General features: G+C 37.6%; 1 protein-coding gene across 9 annotated transcripts in view; it reads left to right on the top strand.

Moving 5' to 3' along the window:
- fgfr3 (fibroblast growth factor receptor 3) overlaps positions 1-16,463 on the top strand; it is a 111,130-nt gene that overhangs the window by 53,238 nt on the left and 41,429 nt on the right. The window lies entirely within an intron of this gene.

Below are 16,463 nucleotides of genomic sequence, written 5' to 3'. Positions count from 1 at the left end.
TTCTTTAGTCAAGTGTGTTCAAGCTAACACGACCGCTCCCAGTTCATCGTCTCAAGATAAGCCTTTACTGCTATTAGCAACTAACATTAGTGAGTAGCATTAGCTTCTCGTGTTGAAACCAATTTGGTGTTTTTAGCTCATTCTTTAGTAAAGTGTGTTCAAGCTAACACCAACGCTCCCAGTTCATCGTCTCAGGATAAGCCTTTACTGCTATTAGCAACTAACATTAGTGAGTAGCATTAGCTTCTCGTGTTGAAACCAATTTGGTGTTTTTAGCTCATTCTTTAGTAAAGTGTGTTCAAGCTAACACCAACGCTCCCAGTTCATCGTCTCAGGATAAGCCTTTACTGCTATTAGCAACTAGCATTAGTGAGTAGCATTAGCTTCTCGTGTTGAAACCAATTTGGTGTTTTTTGCTCATTCTTTAGTCAAGTGTGTTCAAGCTAACATGACTGCTCCCAGTTCATCGTCTCAGGATAAGCCTTTACTGCTATTAGCAACTAGCATTAGTGAGTAGCATTAGCTTCTCGTGTTGAAACCAGTTTGGTGTTTTTAGCTCATTCTTTAGTAAAGTGTGTTCAAGCTAACACGACCTCTCCCTGTTCATCATCTCAGGATAAGCCTTTATTGCTATTAGCAACTAGCATTAGTGAGTAGCATTAGCTTCTCGTGTTACTGTCGTGGCTGCTAGCTGTATTAGCATTGCATTTGCATTATTGTCACACGGATATGGCTCCTACCCAGATAAGCGACTAGCATTTGCTTCTATTGTTTCCAACAGGTTCGCTAGCCTCAGCAAGAAACTCTGGTGGTATAGCGGCTAGCATTAGCAATTATCAATGATTATATGTCTGCTAGCATTAGGAAGCACTAAAAAGGAAAACAATTTGTTTTTTTGCTCATTCTGTAGTGAGCTGTGTTTACTCTCACACTACTGCTAGCTGAGTTAGCATAGTTAGCACCACCCTAAGAGGCTCCCAGAAATGTTAGGAAATTGTAAATTGGATGAAACAATACGTAAAGGTTTATGTCAGGTTTTTTTTTTTTTTTGTACGAAGACAAACATCCTCTATTATATTTTGTTCAGGTGTACCCAAGCACAGACCCACAAGCTGACTGACTATAGTTCATTTGGGAGCAAAAGGGATTAACACAAGGCGCTTCAACACATGTAAAAGGGGAAAAACTAGTAATAAAAAAACACAATCTGGCAAAGTTCAGGAACTCGAGAACAGATATTCAAGTATACCCAAGCAGGAGATCAGAAACATCAAGGGCAAACAAACATTTGACGGCTTTTGCTGTTGGCACAGTCCTTTAATACTTACGTTTATGCTTCAAGTCAGGTGCAGGGCAAATTAGGCAGACTAAGTTGTTTCGGATTTGGGTGAAAATACTTCAATTAATACTCCATAATAATAATAATACTCCATAATAAAAGACATTATAGTATATATATATATATATATATATATATATATATATATATATATATATATATATGATGGGCTCCAGCCCCCCCCCCCGCGACCCTAATGAGGATAAGCGGTACAGCTGATGAGATGAGATGAGATATATATAGACAATATAAAAAAGACAATACTCCAGAATACTCCAATTTCCACTTGTCTTGGAAGCGGCGGCCCTCACAGTCAATTTTCCTTTTTTATTTAGAGTCACCATGTCAGAATCATGGCTAAAAATGTCACAGAAAGCCCAAGGTCAAGGTGGCCAAAGGTGGATGTTTTTGTCCTTACAAATTTATTCTATACTGCTGTCAACATATCATGAATTTCATGACAAATTTTATGACAAAGGCCGCGGGCCAGTAAAAATGTACTCACGGATTTTGGACATAGCTGATTTAGTGGAATCCATACCTAGACGTCCCTGCCATGTTTGTCTCGCATCAATTAAAATCAGTGCCACAGAACACAGCACAGTGCCATCTAGTGGTCATTTCTAATCTACGGGAAAAGTGAAATCCGCATGGAAAATAATCTTAAAAAGAAGAAATCTACCCACTTAAAGGGCGGAGTGGTAAAAATGGCGAGACTGGATGCCGTCTGGCGCGACTAAACGGTCTCTTTTAGCATACCGAATATAAACACGAGCGTGAGTGCGATACGGAATGTAAACAAGGTGACATCGAATTAACACCCGTAATGGCGATTATCTCCAAATATTTCCATGTTTTGGAACAGGGGGTGCGTTTGATAAAAAGCTAGCGACGGGGCAAGCGAAAATGGGTGCGCGTGTGTGCGTAGGAATGTGACCCTAAGCGTAATCGTCCCCGTCTTGTTTACGCTGGCAGCCGAGCAGAGAGCCCGTCGCTCGCCAACGGCGCTACGCTACGCTAACCCGTCCTCGTACCGCATGCATAGTAAAGGCGCAACGGGTGCAACGATCGCCGGCCAGGGCCAATGACACAATTAGGCGATTATCCCCCCTTTTGACCACGCGGGCCGCCCGAGCGCTGAACCGTCGCCTGCCGTGTCGACCCGCACGCTTAACGCTAATTGCTGTTAGCTTAAATCGCGCCGGGAATGTTCCTCACCGCGACAAAAACAGCACGTGATCCAAGCGCACCCTTTCGGTCATCCCCAAGGGGGAGGGCGGAATCGCTTCTCACTCGTCCAACAATATCAAAGATAGTTGGCGCTAAAACAATGTTTTCCTAAACTAATCAAGCGCACCTTCTACAATATCATAACTCGGTTTGCTTACATCAGGGGTGTCAAACTCATTTGAACTCGGGGGCCACACGATAGAACAAACATTCTGTCGGGGGCCAGCCTAGGAGATTAAAGAGAAAGAAAAAGAGAGATAAAGAAATTAGAGAGAGAGAGAGAGAGAGAGAGAGAGAGAGAGAGAGAGAGAGAGAGAGAGAGAGAGAGAGAGAGAGAGAGAGAAATAAATACAGTCTCTTTGTACGAGGCACCTTTCTTTGGCAACATCAAGTTAACATATTTCAACCTGCAGCTTGTTTTTCTCTTGCGCTTCTCTGAGTGTTGTCTCGCGGGCCGGATTCAATCCCTTAGCGGGCCTGATGTGGCCCGCGGGCTGCCTGTTTGACACTTGTAGCTTACCCTTTTCTATAGCACATTCCTTGGCTAAAGCTAAAACATTTTCAAGCCTTGAACCTGCTTCTGAAATCTTCATGGAATTGGTGCACCCACGCTACCCTGGAAACTTGCACCACCCCCCGAAAAAACAAGTAATCAAGCGTACCTTCTACTACATGGGTCGGGAACCTTTTTAACCCATTTTAAGACAAAATTCGGCTAAACAACGCCAAAAACCAGCTCCCTCAGTTTCCCTAAGATTGTTGAGGCTCATTTCGACCTTCATTATCTTTTGTAAATAATGGTTCAAAATCAAGGTGCAAGCAGAGTTTTGGAGGAAAGATGTCACAAAAAAACTACAAACAAAAAGTTTATGAATGCATTTCCCTTCGTCGCAGTGAGCGAAACATGAGTTTGCTGTGTGTGAATAGCTCCACCCACCTCTAGTGCACATCCAATGAAATTTGTTATGTGTGTTTGGCTTGCGTTTATGGGTAATTACACTTTGTTCTGTGGGTTTTTTTCTCATAAAGTGTTTCAACAGTGAACATACATTACTTAAATAGCTTCCATATTTGGATTTTTTAGCGATGTACAGCCAAAACGGGGTCTGTTGGTGTGTTACTGTAAACTGTTGTCCTTTATATACTGGCAAAACAGCTCTAGTTGCTAATGTTGCTAACTTGAATTTGAGCTTATCAAAATTAAACCGTTACAGAGGAAATTCCCTCAATTACTATTAGTCTCTGAGCCAATTGTCATATATGTCTCGCGAGCTATAGGTTCCCGACCCCTGTTCCACAACGATACTCCTCAGTTTGCATACATGCTAATTTGGCGCACCCCCTTTTACCCCTGCACACTCCAAAACAAAACCATTTTAAGCCTCGATTTTCCTTCCAAAATGATTTGGTGTGCTGATGACCATGCAAACTTGAGCACACCCTAAAAACTTGCTCCAACCGGGAGAGAGAGTGATGTAGAGAAACCTGCACCCCCCTGCAGAAAAAAACAAATCAAGCGCACCTTCTACAATATCATGACTCAGTTTTTTCTACATGCTAAGTTAGCACACCCCCATTTTCCCCTCACAGACTCCTCAGCCAAAACAAAAACATGTTTTAAGCCTTGAACCTCCTTCCAAAATCTTCAAAGAGTCGGCGCACCCGTGCTACCTTGCGCACCCTGTAAACTGGCGCCCCCTATCGAGAAAAAATATATCCAAACTCTCTACCCCAAATATACTCTTTAATATTTTGACATATTCCGACCTATTTAACTTGGCACATGCGCCCACCCTCCATGAAGTCATCATTTTCCAAACTTTTGAAGCCACATACATTACACTACACCCTTCAAATAGAACCTCACGGTTTCTCAAAGACACGCATCCCTGCCAATCTTCCAAAAGAGTTGCTGCAACATTTTTGAATATTCTGACTGCTGTTTGGAATATCGTCATTCATGTTTTCAAATCCAGTCCAACATCGCTGCACACCCCCTGCCCATTTTTTATGAATACAAATATAACGTCTTTGATATTCTGACTCAGTTGGAGCACCTGCACATAAAATTTAAAGTTAGTGTGCAATATCTCCACTGAACGGATTTGGGTGAAAAGATCACTCCAATTTCCACATGTCTTGGATGCAGCGGCCCTCACAGTCAATTTTCCTTTTTTGTTTACAGTCGCCATGTCAGGATCATGGCTAAAATTCTCACAGAAAGCCAAGGACAAGGTGGCCACTATCATTTTCAACGTTTTAAGCAACACAGTCCATTTTACACGGAGAAAAATTTGATGTCTTTGATATCTTGACAGTGTTGGTCCACTTCCCAAAACTCAAAGATGGAGCGCCCCATCTTCTCTGCAAAGACACAAAAATACTCAATGTTACGCTAATATCTAAAGCCTATTTTACATGTCCAAAAATAGAAAGTCTTTAATATTCTCACTGAGTTGGTGGGCTTCATCTTATCTGCACAGACAAGATAACTCTGCACTATTATGCTAAGATGGGTCACATACTAAGTCTTTGATTTTTTGACAGTGTTGGTCCACCTCCCAAAACTCAAAGATGGAGCGCCCCATCTTCTCTACAAAGACACAAAAATACTCATTGTTATGCTAATATCTAAAGCTCATGTTACATGTAGAAAAATGGATGGCCTTTGATATTCTCACTGAGTTGGTGGGCTTCGTCTTATCTGCACAGACAAGAAAACTCTGCACTATTATGCTAACATGAGTTATATACTAAGTCTTTGATTTTCTAACAGAGTTGGTGCAGAGAGAGAGAGAGAGAGAGAGCGAGAGAGAGAGAGAGAGAGAGAGAGAGCAGTATCTTTGTGAGAGGAACCTGGCATATTTCAACCTGCAGCTTGTTTTTCTCTTGCGCTTCTCTTAGTGTTGTCTCACGGGCCGGATTTAATCCCTTAGTGGGCCTAATCTAGCCCGCGGGCCGCCTGTTTGACACCCGTGCCCTAAATAGTCCCTGACAGTGCTGTGAGTATCCCAGTAGCAGCTGATATTTGAATGTCACTGTGCAGCGTTTACGCTAGCTTGCGTAGAAACTTCATCCCGTGTCTAATTGGCGGGATGGAATTTCCTCCGCGTTCCGCACGCCCCTCTTCTGGTCCCCCGCGGGGACGCCCAGAACCCCCCGCCGCAGTATGCGAAGCCATCCGGCGTCCCGGTCGTAACGTCCACCTGTCAGCGGGAGAGGGCTCGGCTAACTGGAGGAAATCCCAGCGGACGGCTAAAAATAGAATACAAGTACGCGAAAAGTACGCCGGGTATACAGGAAGTACCGTGAAGCGCTTTCAGGTTCCCCGTGGATCCTTGAAAAGTCTTAAAATTTATTATTCTAAAAATAAGGCCCAAATCACAAAATCCAAAGAAATTTTCATTTTCTGCGTCGGGGTAAAAGACGCGCGGCTTCCTCCTTCCACCTCCCTCACATCAGACGTCGTTTCCTTTTCTTTCCAATAGCTTATAAGCTTTATAAACTTTCTCTGTGCTTATTGGTCGGGCTGAATTTTTTAGGCCTTATCTTACCTCTAATTGGCAATAAAATGTCTGAAATCACCGAGATGCGCACTTTGGCGAAGAACCTCGGGCTCGTTTATCAAATGAAGTTAATCCGTCGGGTTTGAACGGGTTCGGGTTTATATACATGGGACTCTGGTCGGGTCGGGCTGAATTTTTTAGGCCTGATCTTACCTCAAATGTAAACGCATAAATAAGATTTATATATGTTGGACCTAAAAACATTTGGTAACATTTATTACTTGTCTTTTTTAATAATAACACTGATTTATTTTGGTGGCAACATGGCAGGACCACAAAAACTCATTTGGAATTTAGTCGATCCAAAAATCATATCTATCTAGTCTAGAGATAGACTTTTCTATATGTCCTGATTTGTGTGCAAGTGCGTGTTCGTCTGTGGCTCATAGGCTCCAAAATAGCTGAACTGATTTTCACGAAAATTTACACAGTAGTACTTTAGGCTTCTGGGGGTGTCTTAAGCTAGGTTCAGTATCAAGGCACCCCTAATAAAAACCCAAAAAATAAATAAACAACTGCTTTCGTGTGAATGCGGCTCTGAAGCTGCATGCGGCCATATTGCTCTCTAGCACTCTCTAGTGGCTCCATGCCACTTTTTCAACAAACCACGACCCCAACAATCTCACCCAAGTAGAATGTCCGGCAACCCAAAACTCTGCAACGCCGAGTCATTATGCTTGCGTCCTTAAAAATTATTTTATTTTCAACACAAGGATACTGCTGGAAGTGTGAATTTCCCTACGGGGATGAATAAAGTATCTATATATCTATCTATATATCTATCTACTGTATCTATCTATCTATCTATCTACTGTATCTAACTATCTACTGGATCTATCTATCTACTGTATCTATCTATCTATCTACTGGATCTATCTATCTATCTATCTACTGGATCTTTCCATCTATCTACTGGATCTATCTATCTACTTAATCTATCTATTTATCTACTGGATCTATCTATCTATCTATCTACTCGATCTATCTACTCGATCTATTTATCTATCTACTCGATCTATCTACTGGATCGATCCATCTATCTATCTATCTATCTATCTATTGGATCTATCTACTGGATCTATCTATCTATCTACTGGATCTATCTATCTATCTATCTACTGGATCGATCCATCAACTATCTCTATCTATCTCTATCTATCTCTATCTATCTACTGGATCTATCTATCTACCTATCTATCTACTCGATTTATCTATCTATCTCTATCTACTGGATCGATACATCTATCTATCTCTATCTACTGGATCTATCTATCTATCTATCCATCTATCTATATCTACTGGATCTATCTACTGGATCTCTCTATCTATCTACTGGATCTATCTATCTGTCTATTTATCTATCTCTATCTATCTCTATCTACTGGATTGATCCATCTATCTATCTATCTATTGGATCTATCCACTGGATCTATCTATCTATCTCTATCTATCTCTTATCTACTGGATCGATCCATCAACTATCACCATCTATCTCTATCTATCTCTATCAATCTACTGGATCTATCTATCTATCTATCTAAAAATGCACACGCAAGATTAAAAATGGCTCATGTTAATCATTCAAAATCTCAGCAAGATACATGATTCACACCTGATCTTTTTCTTTTAATGATACTGGGGGAATTGGAAAATTGGCTTTAAAAGTCCTTAAAAAGTGCTTGAAATCGGCCATGAAAACGGGGTACAAACCCTGTCTCACCACGAGGATTAAATCCGAAATTTTGAAGAAAAACCATTACCCCCTCACGGTCTAATGTCACCGGCGCAGAAGCAAGACGGCTTCGAAGGACAACAAATAATCGTGTGTGTTTTTCGCTGATGTACGAATCCGTAACAGAGCCCCGATTGTGCCGTTTTGGTCCAAAAACCGCTGCCGGCTGACGGCAGGAGTTTGCATATGCAGAAGCAGCAGAGGAGCGGGACCACACATCGGGAGCCTATAAAAAAAACAAGGAAAAGTAAAGCGTTGAAAAAAAAAAAAAGCCAGCGTGCGTGCGTGCGGTAGAAGGCGACGCCAAAAAAACACAAAGTGGCGCGGCGGCGGTCGCCAAAATGAGAAGGAAATAATCAAATCCAGCAGCTAATTCCCTTTTAAGGTGCAACCCATGGGCGTAACCAGCCCCAATTTGGGGGTGCTCAAGCCCCCTCTAAAATGATAGCTTTTTTAACACTCTCTTTTCCTTAATAAAGGACAGTATAGGGCTAAATATAATGAAAAATGCTACATTTACAAAAACTAAACATAGTAAAACAAAACGATGTGGGCCACACAGTGTCGAAACCACTTCGCTGCCTTGAAATGGTTCAGTCCATTTGATTCCAAGCTTGTTTCATATTTACTGAATTTGGTCACTGTTTTTTTTTTATTTTATTAGAATGAAATTATGTATGAATGTCTTGTCATTCTTTCTTTTTTATAATCTTAATTGTGTAAAACATTTTCTTTAAAAATTGATAACATATTTTAGTTACTTTTAGTTTTATTTCTTTTTTGATTTTATTTGAATCAAATAATTTACTCATATCTTAGCATTCTTTCTTTTTTATTATCTAATTGTATATTTTCCTTCAAAACAGTGTCTCTGTTTATTTTATTTTATTTGAATAAAATGATGTATTGGTACCTTATCATTCCTTCTTTTTGATTATCCTAATTGTATATTTTTTTCTCTAAAATTTATTAAAGATAACATATTTTAGTGACGCTTTTTTATTTTATCTATTTGTATTTATTTGAATAAAATAATATGCTTTTTTGTATTATCCCTACTTATATATTTTTACTTAAAAATATATTTACTTAATTTTGTCAGTTTTTTTTTTTTATTTTATTAGAATAAAATTATGTACAAATGTCTTGTCATTCCTTCTTTTTTATAACCCCAATTGTGTATTTTTTTTCTTCAAAAATTGAATATTGATAACATATTTTAGTGACTCTTTTTTATTTTATCTATTTGTATTTATTTGAATAAAATAATGTGCTTTTTTTGTATTATCCCACTTATATATTTTTACTTAAAAATATATTTACTTAATTTTGTCAGTTTTTTTTTTATTTTATTAGAATAAAATTATGTATGAATGTCTTGTCATTGTTTCTTTTTTATAACCCTAATTGTGTATATTTAATAATAATGTGTATATTTTTTTCTTCAAAAATTGAATATTGATAATATATTTTAGTAACTCTTTTTATTTAAATTTTTATTTGAATAAAATCCTATCTTCATAGCTTTCTTTTTGGCATCCATGCAAAACTTTGTACCGAAAGTCCATCTGTCGCTTGACTGACAAGGATAATCACTGGACCAGATTTATTTTCTAATGCTTTTTTTTTTTTTACGTTCGCAATCCAAAATGTCCGCCTGAAAAAAGCAGGTGCGTCCCGCACCTTTTTGCACCGACATGTGTGCAAAAGTCGGAAAAAAAACTCGCCTACGGCTGCTGCCGGACGCTGAGGATTATTCCGAACACTCGCATTGAAATGCAAATAAGCTTCTCTGTGTCCTTCTGCTCTCTTGTAAAAAAAAAGAAAAGAAGGAAAAGGAAGAAAAAAACGTAAAAGAGACATCTGATGAGCGGTCAAGCACGTCCTCGGCTTTTGTGGCGTCGCGCACTAAAGAAAAAAAAAAGCCGTTCGGGGCGGCGCTTTCACTGTCGCGATTGTGCATTGGTGTGTGAGAACAAGTCAATAAATCACTTTGGCAGCGTCCTGAATGGCCGCCATTGTCCAGCACTTCAAAATAAAGCTCCGGGGTCGTCCCGCCTGTGAGAAAGAGTCATCAAATTGTCTTTACCCGGAGAAGCGACGCGCTGTTATTTTGGTGCTGTGCTTGGTGATTCTGTGTTCGAAATCCTTGAGAATACTTTGGTTTTTGGTGTAGTACTTGTAAATGCTTGAAATTGTTGCTGTGTTTCTTAACAGGCCCGCTTGACACCGACACTACTTTCTGGTGGCTTTGCTATGCTATTGCTTTTCTTCTTCTCTCGTAATGAAAGGCAGCTGGCATTAGTTTGTATGACTTTGTCCCATGATGCATTATCGCCCCCTACTGGTCGCACCCAAGAGGGCGGATTCGTAAATCATAAAAGTCATATCACAGGTTTCATAGGAGGGCTTGATATCTTTGAAAATGCTTGAATTTTAATTTTGAGTTTTCAAGGATGAAATAGGGCTTGAATTTTGGGTGAAGTATCTGGTGTAAATGCTTGGAATTGTTGCTGTTTCTCAACAAGTTTGCCTAAAAATGACGCCGACACTGATCTTCGCTGGCTTGGCTTTACCATTGCATTTCTACTTCCTTCATGTTTAACTGCAGATGACATTAGTTTGTACGGCATTTTCATATGAAGCGTCATCGCCCCCTACAGGTTTCACCCAAGAGGAGAGGTGCATGCTAGACTTAAACAGGGCTCTATGAAATGTGTATTAGTGCAAGAATTACGTAGCAATTAGGAACTTCCTGCAACTGAAAATGTAAACTACATATTACTGTGCCAACACCTGTGGAGACAATTGTCTCAAAAACAATTTTTTTTGCGAATTACCTTTGATCTTAAAATCATGTCTTTATAAGTATACCTGCAATTGCATATGTAAATCAAAAATACATTTGTGGCTGTGCAAACTACTCTGAATCATCACAGTGGATTTCTTCTTTTAACGGTAGTTTAGAAATGGTCTTGAGTCCTTAAAAAGTGCTTGAATTTGGTCATGAAAAAGGAGATTTTGTGATTTAATACACGACAAAATACGTGAAAAAAATGAATACATGAACAATAGACAACAAAATGCACGACAAAAAAAACTGAAATAAATAAACGACAATATGCTCGACATAATTCAATACAAAATACACAACAAAATGAATGAAACAGAAATACCAAAATGAATAAACTGCAAAATACACCACATATTGCACTAATACGATCCTGAAACTGTATGTAAATATCTTCTGCCTCTACATGCCCACACTTTCTTGTGTAAATATTGTGTAAATTATCTTTTATCTTTTTGGTTTGTTTTTTTCTCTCAGTAAAATGTGAAACTGGAGTGGCACGTCCACTTTAGCTGTCACAATATGTTCAACCCATTTTGTAACAATGATAATAAAGGTATATTCTATTCTGTTCTATTCAAAATAAATAACAAAAAAACAACAAAATAAATACCAAAATAAGACAAAATACACAACAAAAATACACTAGGAAAAAAAACTGCCGAAAAGCAAAACAAAATGACAAAATATGCAACAAAATACATGACAAAATAAATACAGAAATCAAATAAATGACAAAATACACACAAGAAAATGAGCAGAATGACAAAATATGCAACAAAATACATTACAAAAAAACAGAATACTCAGTACACAACAAAACAAACATCAAAATACAGGAAAAAATAAATACCTAAATAAAATAAATGACACAATATGCAACAAAATACAGGACAAAAAAAATACAGAAATAAATACATGACAAAAAATGTAAGGAAATATATGACACAATTTACGACAAAATACGAAATAAGTAAGACAAAATAAATGACAAAATACTCAACAAATTTATGACAAAATAAACAAAAGACAAAGTACATGACAAAATACACGTTAAAATACACAAAAGATAAATACCGAAATAAAATAAATGACAATACGCAACAAAACACAGCACAAAACTAATAAAAAGTAAGGAAATAGATGACACAATTCACGACAAAATACATGACGAAATAACTGAAAGACAAAATAAATGACAAAATACTCAACATGACAAAACAAACAAAAGACAAAGTACATGACAAAATACACGTTAAAATACACAAAAGATAAATACCGAAATAAAATAAATGACAATACGCAACAAAACACAGCACAAAACTAATAAAAAGTAAGGAAATAGATGACACAATTCACGACAAAATACATGACGAAATAACTGAAAGACAAAATAAATGACAAAATACTCAACATGACAAAACAAACAAAAGAAAGACAAAATACCCGAAAAAATAAATACCTAAATAAATGACAAAATACGCAACAAAATACAGGACAAAACAAATACAGAAAGAAACAAATGACAAAAAAATGTAAGGAAATATATGACACAATTTACGACAAAATACATGACGAAATAACTAAAAGACAAAATAAATGACAAAATTCAAAATGAAATAAATGACAAAATACATGACAAAATAAACAAAAGACAAAGTATAGGACAAAATACAGGAAAAAATAAATACTTCAATAAAATAAATGACAAAATACAGGACAAAATAAATACAGAAAGAAACAAATGACAAAAAACGTAAGGAAATATATGACACAATTTACGACAAAATACATGACGAAATAACTCAAAGACAAAATAAATGACAAAATTCAAAATTAAATAAATGACAAAATACATGACAAAATAAACAAAAGACAAAGTACAGGACAAAATACAGGAAAAAATAAATACTTCAATAAAATAAATGACAAAATACAGGACAAAATAAATACAGAAAGAAACAAATGACAAAAAAATGTAAGGAAATATATGACACAATTTACGACAAAATACATGACGAAATAACTAAAAGACAAAATAAATGACAAAATTCAAAATTAAATAAATGACAAAATACATGACAAAATAAACAAAAGACAAAGTATAGGACAAAATACAGGAAAAAATAAATACTTCAATAAAATAAATGACAAAATACAGGACAAAATAAATACAGAAAGAAACAAATGACAAAAAAATGTAAGGAAATATATGACACAATTTACGACAAAATACATGACGAAATCAATAAAAGACAAAATAAATGACAAAATTCAAAATTAAATAAATGACAAAATACATGACAAAATAAACAAAAGACAAAGTATAGGACAAAATACAGGAAAAAATAAATACTTCAATAAAATAAATGACTAAATACAGGACAAAATAAATACAGAAAGAAAAAAATGACAAAAAACGTAAGGAAATATATGACACAATTTACGACAAAATACATACATGACGAAATTCAAAATTAAATAAATAACAAAATACATGACGAAAAAAACAAAAGACAAAGTACAGGGCAAAATACAAGAAAAAATAAATACTTCAATAAAATAAATGACAAAATACAGGACAAAATAAATACAGAAAGAAAAAAATGGCAAAAAAAGTAAGAAAATATATGACTCAATTTACAGCAAAATACTCTACGAAATGAATACCACAATAAATGACAAAATGCATAAAAAAAGGATTCAATTGCATTTCCTATATTTTGGTATTACATTCTATATTCATATGTTCATTTATTTATAAAATATATATTCCTTTCTACATATGACAGGATGGGTCCTCCATAGTAAAGTGCATCTAGTTGTTATTCAAAGTGTCCACGCCTCTTTTCAAATTGTAGGTTTGCTGATGTTTTCCATTTGGAAGCCATAAATCACCTCAAAATCCTTTCCCCACATTATTGTAGCTTGTAATTAAAGTTATTTCAGGACACAAAAGCCTCTGATTCATTCCAAGTTCACCTCACATGTCCGAGTATCCTCTCCCAGTAGCAAATGTTATGTTGGACAAAAATGGCACACGAGACAAAACTGTTTTTTTTATTTTTTTTGTAGCCACTATACAAACTTCTCCCGTTTGGCTTTTAATTTTTTGATATTGTGACATTTTTCTCGGGTAAGTTTGGCCAAAAAACAAATTCACTACCAGCTTGTCTAAAACTGTAGCTGTCCGTGGCAGCATAGTTTAACTGTGACCTAGCAAAAATGGATCTTTGACGTCTATAACCGTCCATGGCAGACTACAGTAGCTAAAATTGATCTTTGATGTATACAGCTGTCTATAGTAGCTCAGCAGAAACAGATGTTTGGCGTATATGGCCGTCCATGGCAGCACAGCTCAACTCGATCTTTTATGGCAGCCTAGCTGAAATGGATCTTTGATGTATATAACTGTCCATGTTAGGTTAAGGAAAGTGGATCTTTGATGACCATAGCTGTCTATGGTAACTCAGTAGAGACATATCTTTGAAATACCATGGCAGCACAGCTCAACTCGATTTTTTATGTCTATAGATGTTTATGGCAGCCTAGCTGAAATGGATCTTTGATGTATATAACTGTCCATGTTAGATTAAGGAAAGTGGATCTTTGATGACCATAGTTGTCTATGGTAGCTCAGTAAAGACATATATTTGAAATAAATGGCTGTCTATGCCAGCACAGCTCAACTCAATATTTTATGTCTATGGCAGCCTAGCTGAAATGGACCTTTGACGTCTATAACCATCCATGGCAGACTACAGTAGGTAAAATGGATCTTTGATTTCCATAGTTGTCCATAGTAGCTGAGCAGAAACAGATCTTTGACGTTAATGGCTGTCCATATACGTCCATGTAGCTGTCCAAGGCAGCACAGCTCAACTCGATCTTTTATGTCTATGGCAGCCTAGCTGAAATGGACCTTTGACGTCTATAATTGTCCATGGCAGACTACAGTAGGTAAGATGGATCTTTGATGTCCATAGCTGTCCATAGTAGCTCAGCGGAAACAGATCTTTGGTGTTAATGGCAGTCCATGCCAGCATAGCTCAACTCAATCTTTTATGTCTATAGACGTTTATGGCAGCCTAGCTGAAATGGATCTTTGATGTATATAACTGTCCATGGTAGACTAAGGAAGGTTGATCTCTGATGTCCATTGCTGTCTATAGTAGCTCAGTAGAGACATATCTTTGACGTTAATGGCTGTCCATATACGTCCATGTAGCTCTCCAAGGCAGCGCAGCTCAACTCGATCTTTTATGTCTATGGCAGCCTAGCTGAAATGGACCTTTGACGTCTATAACCATCCATGGCAGACTACAGTAGGTAAAATGGATCTTTGATTTCCATAGTTGTCCATAGTAGCTGAGCAGAAACAGATCTTTGACGTTAATGGCTGTCCATATACGTCCATGTAGCTGTCCAAGGCAGCACAGCTCAACTCGATCTTTTATGTCTATGGCAGCCTAGCTGAAATGGACCTTTGACGTCTATAATTGTCCATGGCAGACTACAGTAGGTAAGATGGATCTTTGATGTCCATAGCTGTCCATAGTAGCTCAGCGGAAACAGATCTTTGGTGTTAATGGCAGTCCATGCCAGCATAGCTCAACTCAATCTTTTATGTCTATAGACGTTTATGGCAGCCTAGCTGAAATGGATCTTTGATGTATATAACTGTCCATGGTAGACTAAGGAAGGTTGATCTCTGATGTCCATTGCTGTCTATAGTAGCTCAGTAGAGACATATCTTTGACGTTAATGGCTGTCCATATACGTCCATGTAGCTCTCCAAGGCAGCGCAGCTCAACTCGATCTTTTATGTCTATGGCAGCCTAGCTGAAATGGACCTTTGACGTCTATAATTGTCCATGGCAGACTACAGTAGGTAAGATGGATCTTTGATGTCCATAGCTGTCCATAGTAGCCCAGCGGAAACAGATCTTTGGCGTTAATGGCAGTCCATGGCAGCATAGCTCAACTCAATCTTTTATGTCTATAGACGTTTATGGCAGCCTAGCTGAAATGGATCTTTGATGTATATAACTGTCCATGGTAGACTAAGGAAGGTTGATCTCTGATGTCCATTGCTGTCTATAGTAGCTCAGTAGAGACATATCTTTGAAATACATGGCTGTCCATGGCAGCTTAGCTGAAATGGATCTTTGATGTATATAACTGTCCATGGTAGACTAGGGAAAGTGGATCTTTGACGACCATAGCTGTCTATAGTAGCTCAGCAGAAACAGATGTTTAAGGTTTATAGCTGTCCATAGCAGCATAGCGCAACTCGATCTTAGTAGCCCATAGAGGTTTATGGAAACCTGTTTGAAATAGCAGACTAGGTTAAATGGATCTTTGACTACTATAACTGTCCATGGAAAGCATAGCTTGACTCAATCTTTGATGTCTATAGCCGCCGTCCATGGGAGCCGAGCAAAAATGGATCTCTGCTGTCTATAGCAGCTCAGGTTAGGTAGATCTTTGACATCTCTTGCTGTCCCTGGCAGCATAGCCCAACTCGATCTTTGATGTCTATAGCCGTCTATGGCAGCATCACTAAACTTGATCTTTGACGCCTATAATTGTCCATGGCAGCCTGATGGATCCTTAATGTTTTGTAGCCATGTCAGGCAGCAAATAAGTTAAAAATGTTCCTACGGTCCACAGCCCACGTTAGCCTACACGAGCCTGATTTGGTAAAATGGAAAGGGGCTTCAAATATCTTCAGCCATTAGTAAC

This window comes from Urocampus carinirostris, chromosome 15 (genome assembly GCF_059441175.1).
Source record: "Urocampus carinirostris isolate Australia breed hairy pipefish chromosome 15, RoL_Ucar_1.0, whole genome shotgun sequence".
NCBI classification, from domain to species: domain Eukaryota; kingdom Metazoa; phylum Chordata; class Actinopteri; order Syngnathiformes; family Syngnathidae; genus Urocampus; species Urocampus carinirostris.
This window is presented reverse-complemented; position numbering and strand designations above follow the sequence as displayed.